A 10,236-nucleotide genomic window follows, 5' to 3' on the forward strand; every position below is an offset into this window, starting at 1 on the left:
AGTGCTATATAAAAGCGGAATATTATTATGTATATAGTATTACAAAAATATTGTTACCTGTTTCCAGGTTTGAAATTGACTGGCCTTTTAAAGTGCATGATTTACCATAGTGAGTATGCCAAGGTAATATTTTCAAGATAGAGTGTTTGAATCATTCGTGTACATAATGATGATGAAATAGTTTACACCCGGTAGCGTCATTAGCGGTAATATTGTCATCTAATTATTGAGGGCCCTGCACTCCTTTCATTATCCCTTGGGATTAGCGTTTTGATATTTTTGTTTAAATTAAATGTCTTAATAATAGGCAAAAAGTTATTGTCTTCGAGTAGGCCTATATCCTTATTTGCATCTTTCTTAAATGTTGCTTGGTTAGTTGGTGCTGGAGGATTAGCATGACAAAATTGTCTTGTTTGAATTATCATATTTATGTATTACACATTCTACTTCCAATATTTTCTAAATAACTTTAAGAAGTGTCCCTTTCCCTTCCCATAAGTGCTCATTTTCACCTCTGGTAAGAACCCTATCCACATCTGATAGGAACCTCTTTTAATTTGACAAGGGTCCCTCCCCCTCTCATAAATTCCCCTATTGAAATATGATAGGTGCCACTTTTACTTTGACAAGTGTCTCTTTCCTTTTTAATAAACGCCCTTTACCCTTTTTATTAGCACGTCTTTCCCAGTTTAATATGTGCCCCTTTACATATTTTATGAGTAGCCTTTCAGTATGAAAAGTGCCTTTTTCCTTTGTAATAAATGTCCCTTAACCTTACTTATAAGTGCCCCCTTTCGGATGCGAGAGGTTTCCCTGTTGACATCTCTGATACATGCCTCTTTTACTTTGACAGTCATATTCCTTCTTCTTTCTGAGTGGACTTTTTGCTTCTGATAAGTGCCCCATTTCTTTTTTGATAGTGCATCCCGAGTGTGAAAGACTCTCCGCCACCCCTGCAGTGCAACGTCATAACCCGATACGAATACTTATATTCATAATGTTTATTCATGCGAGCGAGGTATTTTCAAAACTTCTATTTATTTTCCTCGACCTGATCGCGTTCAACTAGACTTATTGACGCTGTGTGTTAGTACTTCCTCGTAGGCCGCTTCATGTAGGTCTCTTCGAAACAGGGAGTCAACTTTTGATAATTGTTCATACTTTCTCAACTAAAGCAAGATAGGATTATCGTATTTTCCGAATGAGAAGATTTTAATGCAAGCAAAATCGGACACTTCATTATTTGGCTGGAATTGTGATTCAAAATACTCTTGTTAAAGTTTTCTCCATTCTCACTCTTTACACCAGCTTGAGACGTTCATTGAACGTCATACGCGTTGAGCGGGGATATAGTACACGGAATATTATCACGGACAACATCCTTAGGAGTCCTAACCAGTTAAACAACTCATCTTCTACCTAAACTGAAGCCAGCTAATCACGTCATTGACCTGCACTTAAATGCCTACTGATTGATTATACAATTAAAGTGAGTATTTCATACTGTTTTTAATATGATATATTTTTGGTTCAAGAAGTGCCCTTTTCACCTCAATTTAGAGGGCTTTGTTACTATTAGTTAATGTGTGTGTGTTAAAGGTACACTGTCGCTCATAAAGGTGGAATATTTTAGTTTTACCCCAATTTATGGAATTATTTTAAAAATTATTTAAAAATAATAGATCTAGATAATAGTATACATTCTCAGATTTTTTTTAATAATAATTTGCCAATGTGTGTTTTGCGGGACTGCTAAAGCATGTGTATGCTAATATGCTTATTAACTAGGGGACCTACGCCCTCAAGTCATAAATGACAGTAATGAGGATTAATGCCCCACAAAAGGGCACTAATATAGCATATCGACACGGTTTCGATCCTGGGGCCTCACAGTTACGAGGCCATTGTTTTGTCACTGAACCATGACTGTACGCAGCGGGGGCTAGGGTTGGGGGCAGTTTCCATAAATAAAAAAAAACACAGAAAATGCAATAAATTTTCAATAATTTATTGCATTTTACCCCAGTCCCCAACATATAAAAATCCTCTGGACGGCCATGCATTATGGCTAAAAGGCATGGGCACACAGAAGATTTGTTTATGTTGGGAATCGGGGTAAAATGCAATAAATTATTGAAAATTTATTGCATTTTCTGGTGTTTTTTTTATTTATGGAAACTGCCCCCCTACCCTAGCCCCCGCTGCGTACAGTCATGGTTCAGTGACAAAGCAATGGCCTCGTAACTGTGAGGCCCCAGGATTAAAACTGTGTCGATGTGCTATATTAGTGCCCTTTTGTGGGGCATTCATCCTCATTACTGTCATTTATGACTTAAGGGCATAGGTCCCCTAGTTGATAAGCATAGTAACATACACATGCTTTAGCAGTCACGCAAAACACACATTGGCAAATTATTATTCAATAAAATCTGAGAATGTATACTATTATCTAGATCTACTATTTTTAAATTATTTTTAAAATAATTCCATAAATTGGGATTAAAACAAAATATTCCACCTTTATGAGCGACAGTGTACTATGTCCCTTTTGCAACCAACCTCGAAAGCTGTAGAACTTTGCAGGAATTATGAATATGTCATATGTATGTCCTATCTGTGAAATTTAAACGTTAGCAGTGTCCTCATATTCAAATTATGCAAGGAAACGCGTTTACTTGCTAGACTTCACTGTCAGACACTATTGAGTGACTGACTGGCCTTTTTCCTCTTTGGTAATAACATACATGAAAAGAGTTGTAAAGGGTACATGAGCATTTGTCTACATCAATAACCCACTTCTTATGATGGCCGAGATTAAACTGATTGAATCTTTGCGCAGCATAAAACGTATGACCATTCGGTACAATTGTCTGAAAATCAAGACTATTACTTTTGGGCTCTATAGCCCTAAAGTCGATTTGACAACTAAAAGTCGTTATTTTCCCACTTAAAGACATTTTCAAGCCCCACCTTTTTTTAGGGAAGTTCTAAATTAGTATTATCTTTCAAATGCAGTTGGAATTTAACTTTTTTTTTTTTTTTTTGGGCCTGCAAATGGGACATAGTACCTTTAATATGAGTGTTGGTTTGTACATGTGGTTTGGGGAGGCGGTTGTATTTTAATGAATGTGAGGAAATCAAAGCGAAACAATACAGAACAGAGTGAAGGAAAATTTATTCTTAAAGTTGTCAAGTTTGTCTGTTTGGTGTTGTTATTGTTACATTTCATGTTTTTGAAAGAATGTATCATAGACAAAGTAACAAACTATCTTGCCTAATTCTGCACTTCATACCATTCAATACAAACAGTAAACTTGTCAAGTTTGTCTGTTTGGTGGTGTTTTGTTACAATTCATGTTTTTTGAAAGTATGTATCATAGACAAAGTAACAAACTATCTTGCCTAATTCTGCAATTTATACCGTTCATTACAAAACACTAAAGTTATCAAGTTTGTCTGTTTGGTGGTGTTTTTTTATATTTCATGTTTTTGAAAGTATGTATCATAGACAAAGTAACAAACTATCTTGCCTAATTCTGCAATTTATACCGTTCATTACAAAACACTAAAGTTATCAAGTTTGTCTGTTTGGTGGTGTTTTTTTAAATTTCATGTTTTAGAAAGTATGTATCATAGACAAAGTAACAAACTATTTTGGCTTATTCTGCACTTTATACCATTCAATACAAACAGTAAAGTTGTCAATTTTGTCTGTTTGGTGGTGTTTTTTAAATTTCATGTTTTTTTTAAAGTATGTATCATAGGCAAAGTAACAAACTATCTTGCCTAATTCTGCACTTTATACCATTCAATATCAAACAGTTAAGTTGTCAATTTTGTCTGTTTGGTGGTGTTATTGTTACAATTCATGTTTTTAAAAGAATGTATCATAGACAAAGTAACAAACTATCTTGCCTAAATTTGCACTTTATACCATTCAATACCAAACGGTATACCTTCATAATGGAGATTACTCATTACATTAACTTGTGCCTTTTAGTTTCTACTGGCCTTACAAAAAAGGAGTAACTTAATTGAAAACGGAAAACTACCCTAATTGCACATCTCATCTTAAATTGTTAAAGATATTGTCAGTAATCTTACCCAAAATATGAAATGATAAGTTTATAACAAAATAATACATGTAATATGCCCTCAACATATAAAAAGGAAAGCTGTTTAGTGAAGTTGCACCGTGTTCACATTGCCTCTTTACTCTAGGATTCCTCCCCCGAAGTTCTGGCTCTAATGCCCTCTTGCGCACACCCTACAGCTAAAGCAGCTGGCGAGTCAGCAACGCGCTACACTAAAGTTTGCGATATTATACCACTAGTTAAGACTAATTATGGAAGAAATTGAGACTAATTGAGTAAACATATCTAATTTCTATCATTTTCTGGTTAAGAACCGTAATGTCAGGAGATCTACTCTTGACACTACACCATTTAACCCATATGGGACTTAACACTCATGGTATCGTGATAAACTTCATGCATGTTTTAAGACCTTAATTTGTTCAGTTCACAGTTTGATACATAAAATGACATATGAGATTTAAAAAAAAGTTATCAGTACTATGCATTTTCTCTTAAAATTACTTTAGATGTACGTTTATTCTAAGACATCACTGAATTTATAACTAAATATGAAATTAACAACATAACCACAGAACGAAGGAGGTGGGCGCCAAAATAATGCCTGCGGGGACGGGAAAATAAGAATAATTTTAACTTGGCCAAAGAGAGGAAGAATGCAAAAGCAGCAATGTTACCTGAAAAGATTAGCTCTTCACATGGTTCACCCATTATTGATTGCTTGCGTAGTGTAGTGAGGTAGTGATTATATCTTTGTATTAACACTTGTTTTCATAACTATTCGAGACATGACATGTTACGATTCATTTTCCGCTTTTGGGATACAGAATAACTGGTACACAATGACAATCTCTCTCTCCCCCCTTCAGCCATCCATCCAGTCATTCTATTTCTCTATGTCTGTCTCCCGGCTCCTTTCTCTCTCTCTATCTCTCTCTCTATCTCTAACTTGATATTTTAATTTCCCTCTTAACATTCCTTCTCTCCCTCGCTCTAACCCACTCACTAATTCATTTCTGTTTTGCGCTCCTATTCGCTCAAATTTGTTGTTTCTCCCTCTTTCTTATTGATCTTTTGTTTGTATTCACATCAAATGCTTCAACAAACTCATTCCATTGACGCACACCCTCAGTTAATCCCTCTCTTCATTCGTCCCATCCAGCGTATCGTGCATGTTGATGCTGGCGTACACCCCGCGGCTACACCCCCCCCCACCCCCCCCCCCCCCCACCCCCCCCCCCCCAAAAAAAAAAACTTCAATTTGCAGCGAAAATGATCTACGAAACGTGGAGTCATATTATGCCGAAAGGGTGGGTAGGGTAGTTTCGCGTCGCTTTGACTTGAACGCGACCATTCGTCCAAAGCCCCCCGGTTTTGCCGAAAGGGTGCGTTGGGAATGTAGCGTCGCGTCGCGTTAACTTGAACGCTACCATTCGTCCAAAGCCCCCCACCGGTTTGGCCGAAAGGGTGTGTTAAAAATATAAAAAAATGGAGAGGCAGAACTATTATTTTTCGTACTTTTAGGTTGCTTGAACTATTTTTAATTTTTTTAACTGTTTCACACAAAATAACTATGTGAGGTCAAACACAGAAGGACACGAATGCACACGCACATAAGCCCATCTGCATACATGCAACCACACCCACACACACACGGCAAACGACACATTCTCGTTGTATTTTTTTTTTTCTATTTGACGAATTAAATGAACTTTGTAAATAACTATTGAGTTTTCTTACGTGTCGTAAACTGCCAATCCACTGCATGGGAAGTAAAAATCAGATTGCACTGTGGACATTTTGCCCCTATCATTATTATCTGTACGTTTGGTTTATAAAAGCTTCTGACCACTCGGGTAATGATAATTAAGGGGTTCAGTGCTTAGCACCGTACTAGTGTTTTATATAGCTCAGTCGGAAGAGCACCGTAGGTAGGTAGGTCTCGGGTTCAAACCCCGTTGGAATTCCAATTACATGTTTGATAATTACATTGCCATAAAATCTCTCCTGTCAAAATTTTTAAAATGCATGCTTCTTTTTCGTATAGGTGAATGGAAAGGCAAGATATGGAACAGAGTATGAGTGTTGTGACTTATTCCATCGCCAACCTCTGGTGTATATTTTCACACTTTGTCATACTCAACGTTAAATTCTAACGGGCAACACATGAACATCAACGTATAAAAACTTCTTATACAAAAAAATCAATCATCTTCTCAGATTAAAACAAAAATGCATTTGCAGAATGTGGAGACCAAGAAATTACATTAATACGGCAAGGTTTCGTAAATCGTTTTGTTTGGAGACCGGAGATAATTTTTCAGGCGTTATATGACTTTTGACTTCAACGGTAAGGCATTTCAATCAGTCATAATAATTTACTCTTAAAAATGCATACTGGTAAGAACTTTGATGGAAATCAAATAAATAAAGTAAACAAGTCAGCAACAATTCAAACAGAACACCAATACATGAACACAACTCAACTTAATATAATGTAGACAAGATATTTAGGCAGGAAGTTGGAACAGCTAATTTTCATCTTTTAAAACAGCAGAACTCAAGAAATTCAAATTATGCCCCTCTTCTTATCTGATGTTTTGATTCATTACATACTTTAGCATGTAACGTATGCACCTCTCGCTATAACGAGATATCGTCAGGTATTTTCCACTCATAAGTTTAGTGAGATTTAAACTGGTAATCTATCACAATCATGACCTTAAAATGCGTTCAGACTGGTACCTGGCATTTCACTATTTTTTGGTTACTACATTGACTCTTCCACAAGTGCAAAAAAAAGTTAAAGAAACAAGAAAATAAACAAAACCCAAACTGCCATAATCTCCAGAGTATAAGTCTCCCTTTTGTCAGTTCATAAATGTTGCATGTATGTATAGGTACTTGTAACAATTACTGATGGCAAAGAAACTTTCAATTCTTCACATTCTGTGAAGTGTTTAATTCCATTAATGTATTAATGATTGTTATTTTTTAAAGATCAACTACCCTCAACATCGCAGAAAAGATACAATTGGTTTGATGGCAATTCCCAGCGGTTCATAGCATCATAGACATATTGACAAAGAGACAGACAGATAAAATGTAGAAAACCCTCCTCCCTTTGTGGTAGATCACATTAAATTAATCTAAAGTACAAAGCCTTAACATTGTCAACCTGATGAAATTCATGTTGCCAACAATGAACCATCATGACAATATGAGGATACATATAGCATAATCATCAATATGACATAAACAAGTTATTGCTTCCACTGAACAGAATGGTCATACAAGTGCTGTATGTGGGGTGCACACATTCCTACCACCGGTATGTGGCAGTATATGAGTATTACAATATCAACTGCTGAACATTGTCGAAAGTATTCCTTTTATGCATGTCTCCATATTGTTCCGTCCCTAATTTATAATAGAAATACGCTACCAAATAAATTGAGTTTGTGCATCTGTCATTATCCTTGTTCAAATCATATTGTTATCAGATTTAAACACATCCTTGTTGTAATTAATTCATTTACTTTCAGATACAAATATCTGAAAAATAAATATGGAACACCCCTTTGACATTTTTCACATATGATTGAATTTTCAGTCCAAGTGGTGCTTTATTTTGGTTTTAGCCCATTCAAGAGAACATCAGTTTATAAGTAGTACTGCTTGCATATTGCAGTGTTCTTCACTGCACCCTCTTTTCAATAAAGCAAACACCTCATTGGTTATAGTGTGACTGTAATACAACAGCAACAATAACAATCAGTTGCCATAAGGTAATGATGTATGCTCTCAGCAACTCGGATCATGCACATGCTCGGGTAGGTCCCCTATAGTAGGATGTAGCACATCTAAGACTAAGACTAAGTGGACGTCAAACTCGGTCGGGCTGTTCTCACCGCTCAAGTTGAATGAAGAATCTAATACGAAATACAATTGAATAAGAGAATGCATGAATTTTAAGACTGTAATAATTGTATTTGCTTTCATGCCATATGGTATAGCCACAGGAAACAAGCCATGAGAAAACAAAACTAGAAATATCACTTAATGTGATTAATACCCCCGCATCACCAATTAACATGCCAAGTTACTGCAAACATTTTACACTGCAAGAAGTTTGCTCTACAAGGGTTTTATATAAAAAAAAAAATGACATATTTTTGATGCACAGTTGTGGGTACCATGGTAAAAACTTATCCAATACACACAACAAATATGTATTGTATATACTCAGCTCAAGAGCATCACGTTTCATAAAAATTGCTCAAAAACTTGAAGCAGCTCGCTCAACAAGATTTGTATATCAAAATGGCATATTTTGGAGCAAAATTGAAATTACCATAACAACGCTTTATCTAGCATACACAAACAATATGTCTTGCATATCCTTACTTCAAAAGCATCAAGTGTACCAAGTTTCATCAAAATAACTCAAAAATTGTGGAAGTACACTGTTGGTCATAATGGTGGAATAATTTGTTTTACCCAAATTTATGGAATGATTTTGAAAATTATCTATTCTTAATACATCTAGATAATAGTGTACATTCTCAGATTTTACTGAAAAATAATGTGTGAATGTTTGTTTTGCGTAACTGCTAAAGCATGTCTGTGCTACTATGCTTATCAACTAGGGGACCTGCGTCCTTAAGTCATAACTGACAGTAATGAGGATTAATGCCTCACAAAAGGGCACTAATATGGTACATCAACACCGTTTTGATCCTGAGCCTCACATTAACGAGGCCATTGCTTTGCCCCTGAATCATGAGTGTACGCAGCGGGGGCTAGAGTAGGGGGCAGCCCCCACAAATACAAAAAAGGAAAAGAAAATGCAATAAATTGTCAATAATTGATTGCATTTTCCCCTGGTCCCTATTAAACAGGAAAAAATCATCTGTACTGCCATGCATTATGGTTCAAGTTTACCATGAAAAAACAAATTGTACACTGTAAAAACCAGGGTGTAGAAATTCTTACACCAGTATGGTGTTGAATTGTTTTGACACCATTGGTGTTATTTTGACACCAGTGGTGTTATTCTTAACACCGGTCAGATTTAAACATGCATTAATAATTACTGGGTGTTAAGTAACATGGTGTAGTTGTATGCTCGGTGTTGAAAGTATCATCACGTGATTTCGTTTAAGGCGGTTGATTGGTCGAATAAGTTTTCACAAAGTGTACGCGCGCTTATACACGTGTTCACAGAAAATACATTTATCATGATTTGTTAGGCAAATTATGACAATGCACATCAACTTTGTAATTTTTATTTTCCTTTGGCAATTATTGACCAATAGATAATTTGTCCGATCTTGTTACAATTATATTAACGTGTTAGCAATAGATATATTGATTATATGATTACTAACCAAGAAACAACATGCATGTTTATTATATATTCGTGTACCAGCCTGTATCACTTAAACGTTAATATTGAATGTACTTCAAATGATATGTGTGATGGAGTTTAATGCAATGGAGATTAAAATATACCTATTGGTGGACAGTTGCAGACATCGATTATGAATTATCAGTTTACCACTAGTTCTTCTACCCTGGTCGATAATGGTAGATAATAGGGAATATGGAATGTGGCACCATTAGAAACCCATAGACAAATCTCTAATGGATGAACAAGAATATAAACACCAAAAGTGGAATTTAATTTGTTATGATTCCAAATATTGGTGTTAATCTACACCAGTAGGAGTTGTCAAATATTAACACCAAAAGTGGAATTGAATTTGTAGCGGCGCGAAACTTGTATAGCGCCATCTGCGGCGTTAAGAAAATTTGTGCAACAGAAAGCCTAGTCAAAGGCATCAGACTTGATGTTTGTTACCATAGAATTCATGACTTTGCTCCGGATGAACAAATAGTTGGTAAGCTACGATACATGATTACTGTAGATAACTGATTTACTGTCAAATATATGAAACTAGTTGTTTCATAATTATGATTGTTCATTTCCTGTGAATTATGTGCAAATAGTGAGTTGATTTTGGATGATTAACGCAACGTTATGTACAGAAGCCTATGTGTTGCTATGGGGCTATGAAACGCATTGCACCCAGGTATGTGTCGTGCATAAAAGGGTTTATTCATATAAAAAAGCTCTAAG

Source organism: Strongylocentrotus purpuratus, unplaced genomic scaffold (genome assembly GCF_000002235.5).
Source record: "Strongylocentrotus purpuratus isolate Spur 01 unplaced genomic scaffold, Spur_5.0 spur5_scaffold_20, whole genome shotgun sequence".
Lineage (NCBI taxonomy): Eukaryota > Metazoa > Echinodermata > Echinoidea > Camarodonta > Strongylocentrotidae > Strongylocentrotus > Strongylocentrotus purpuratus.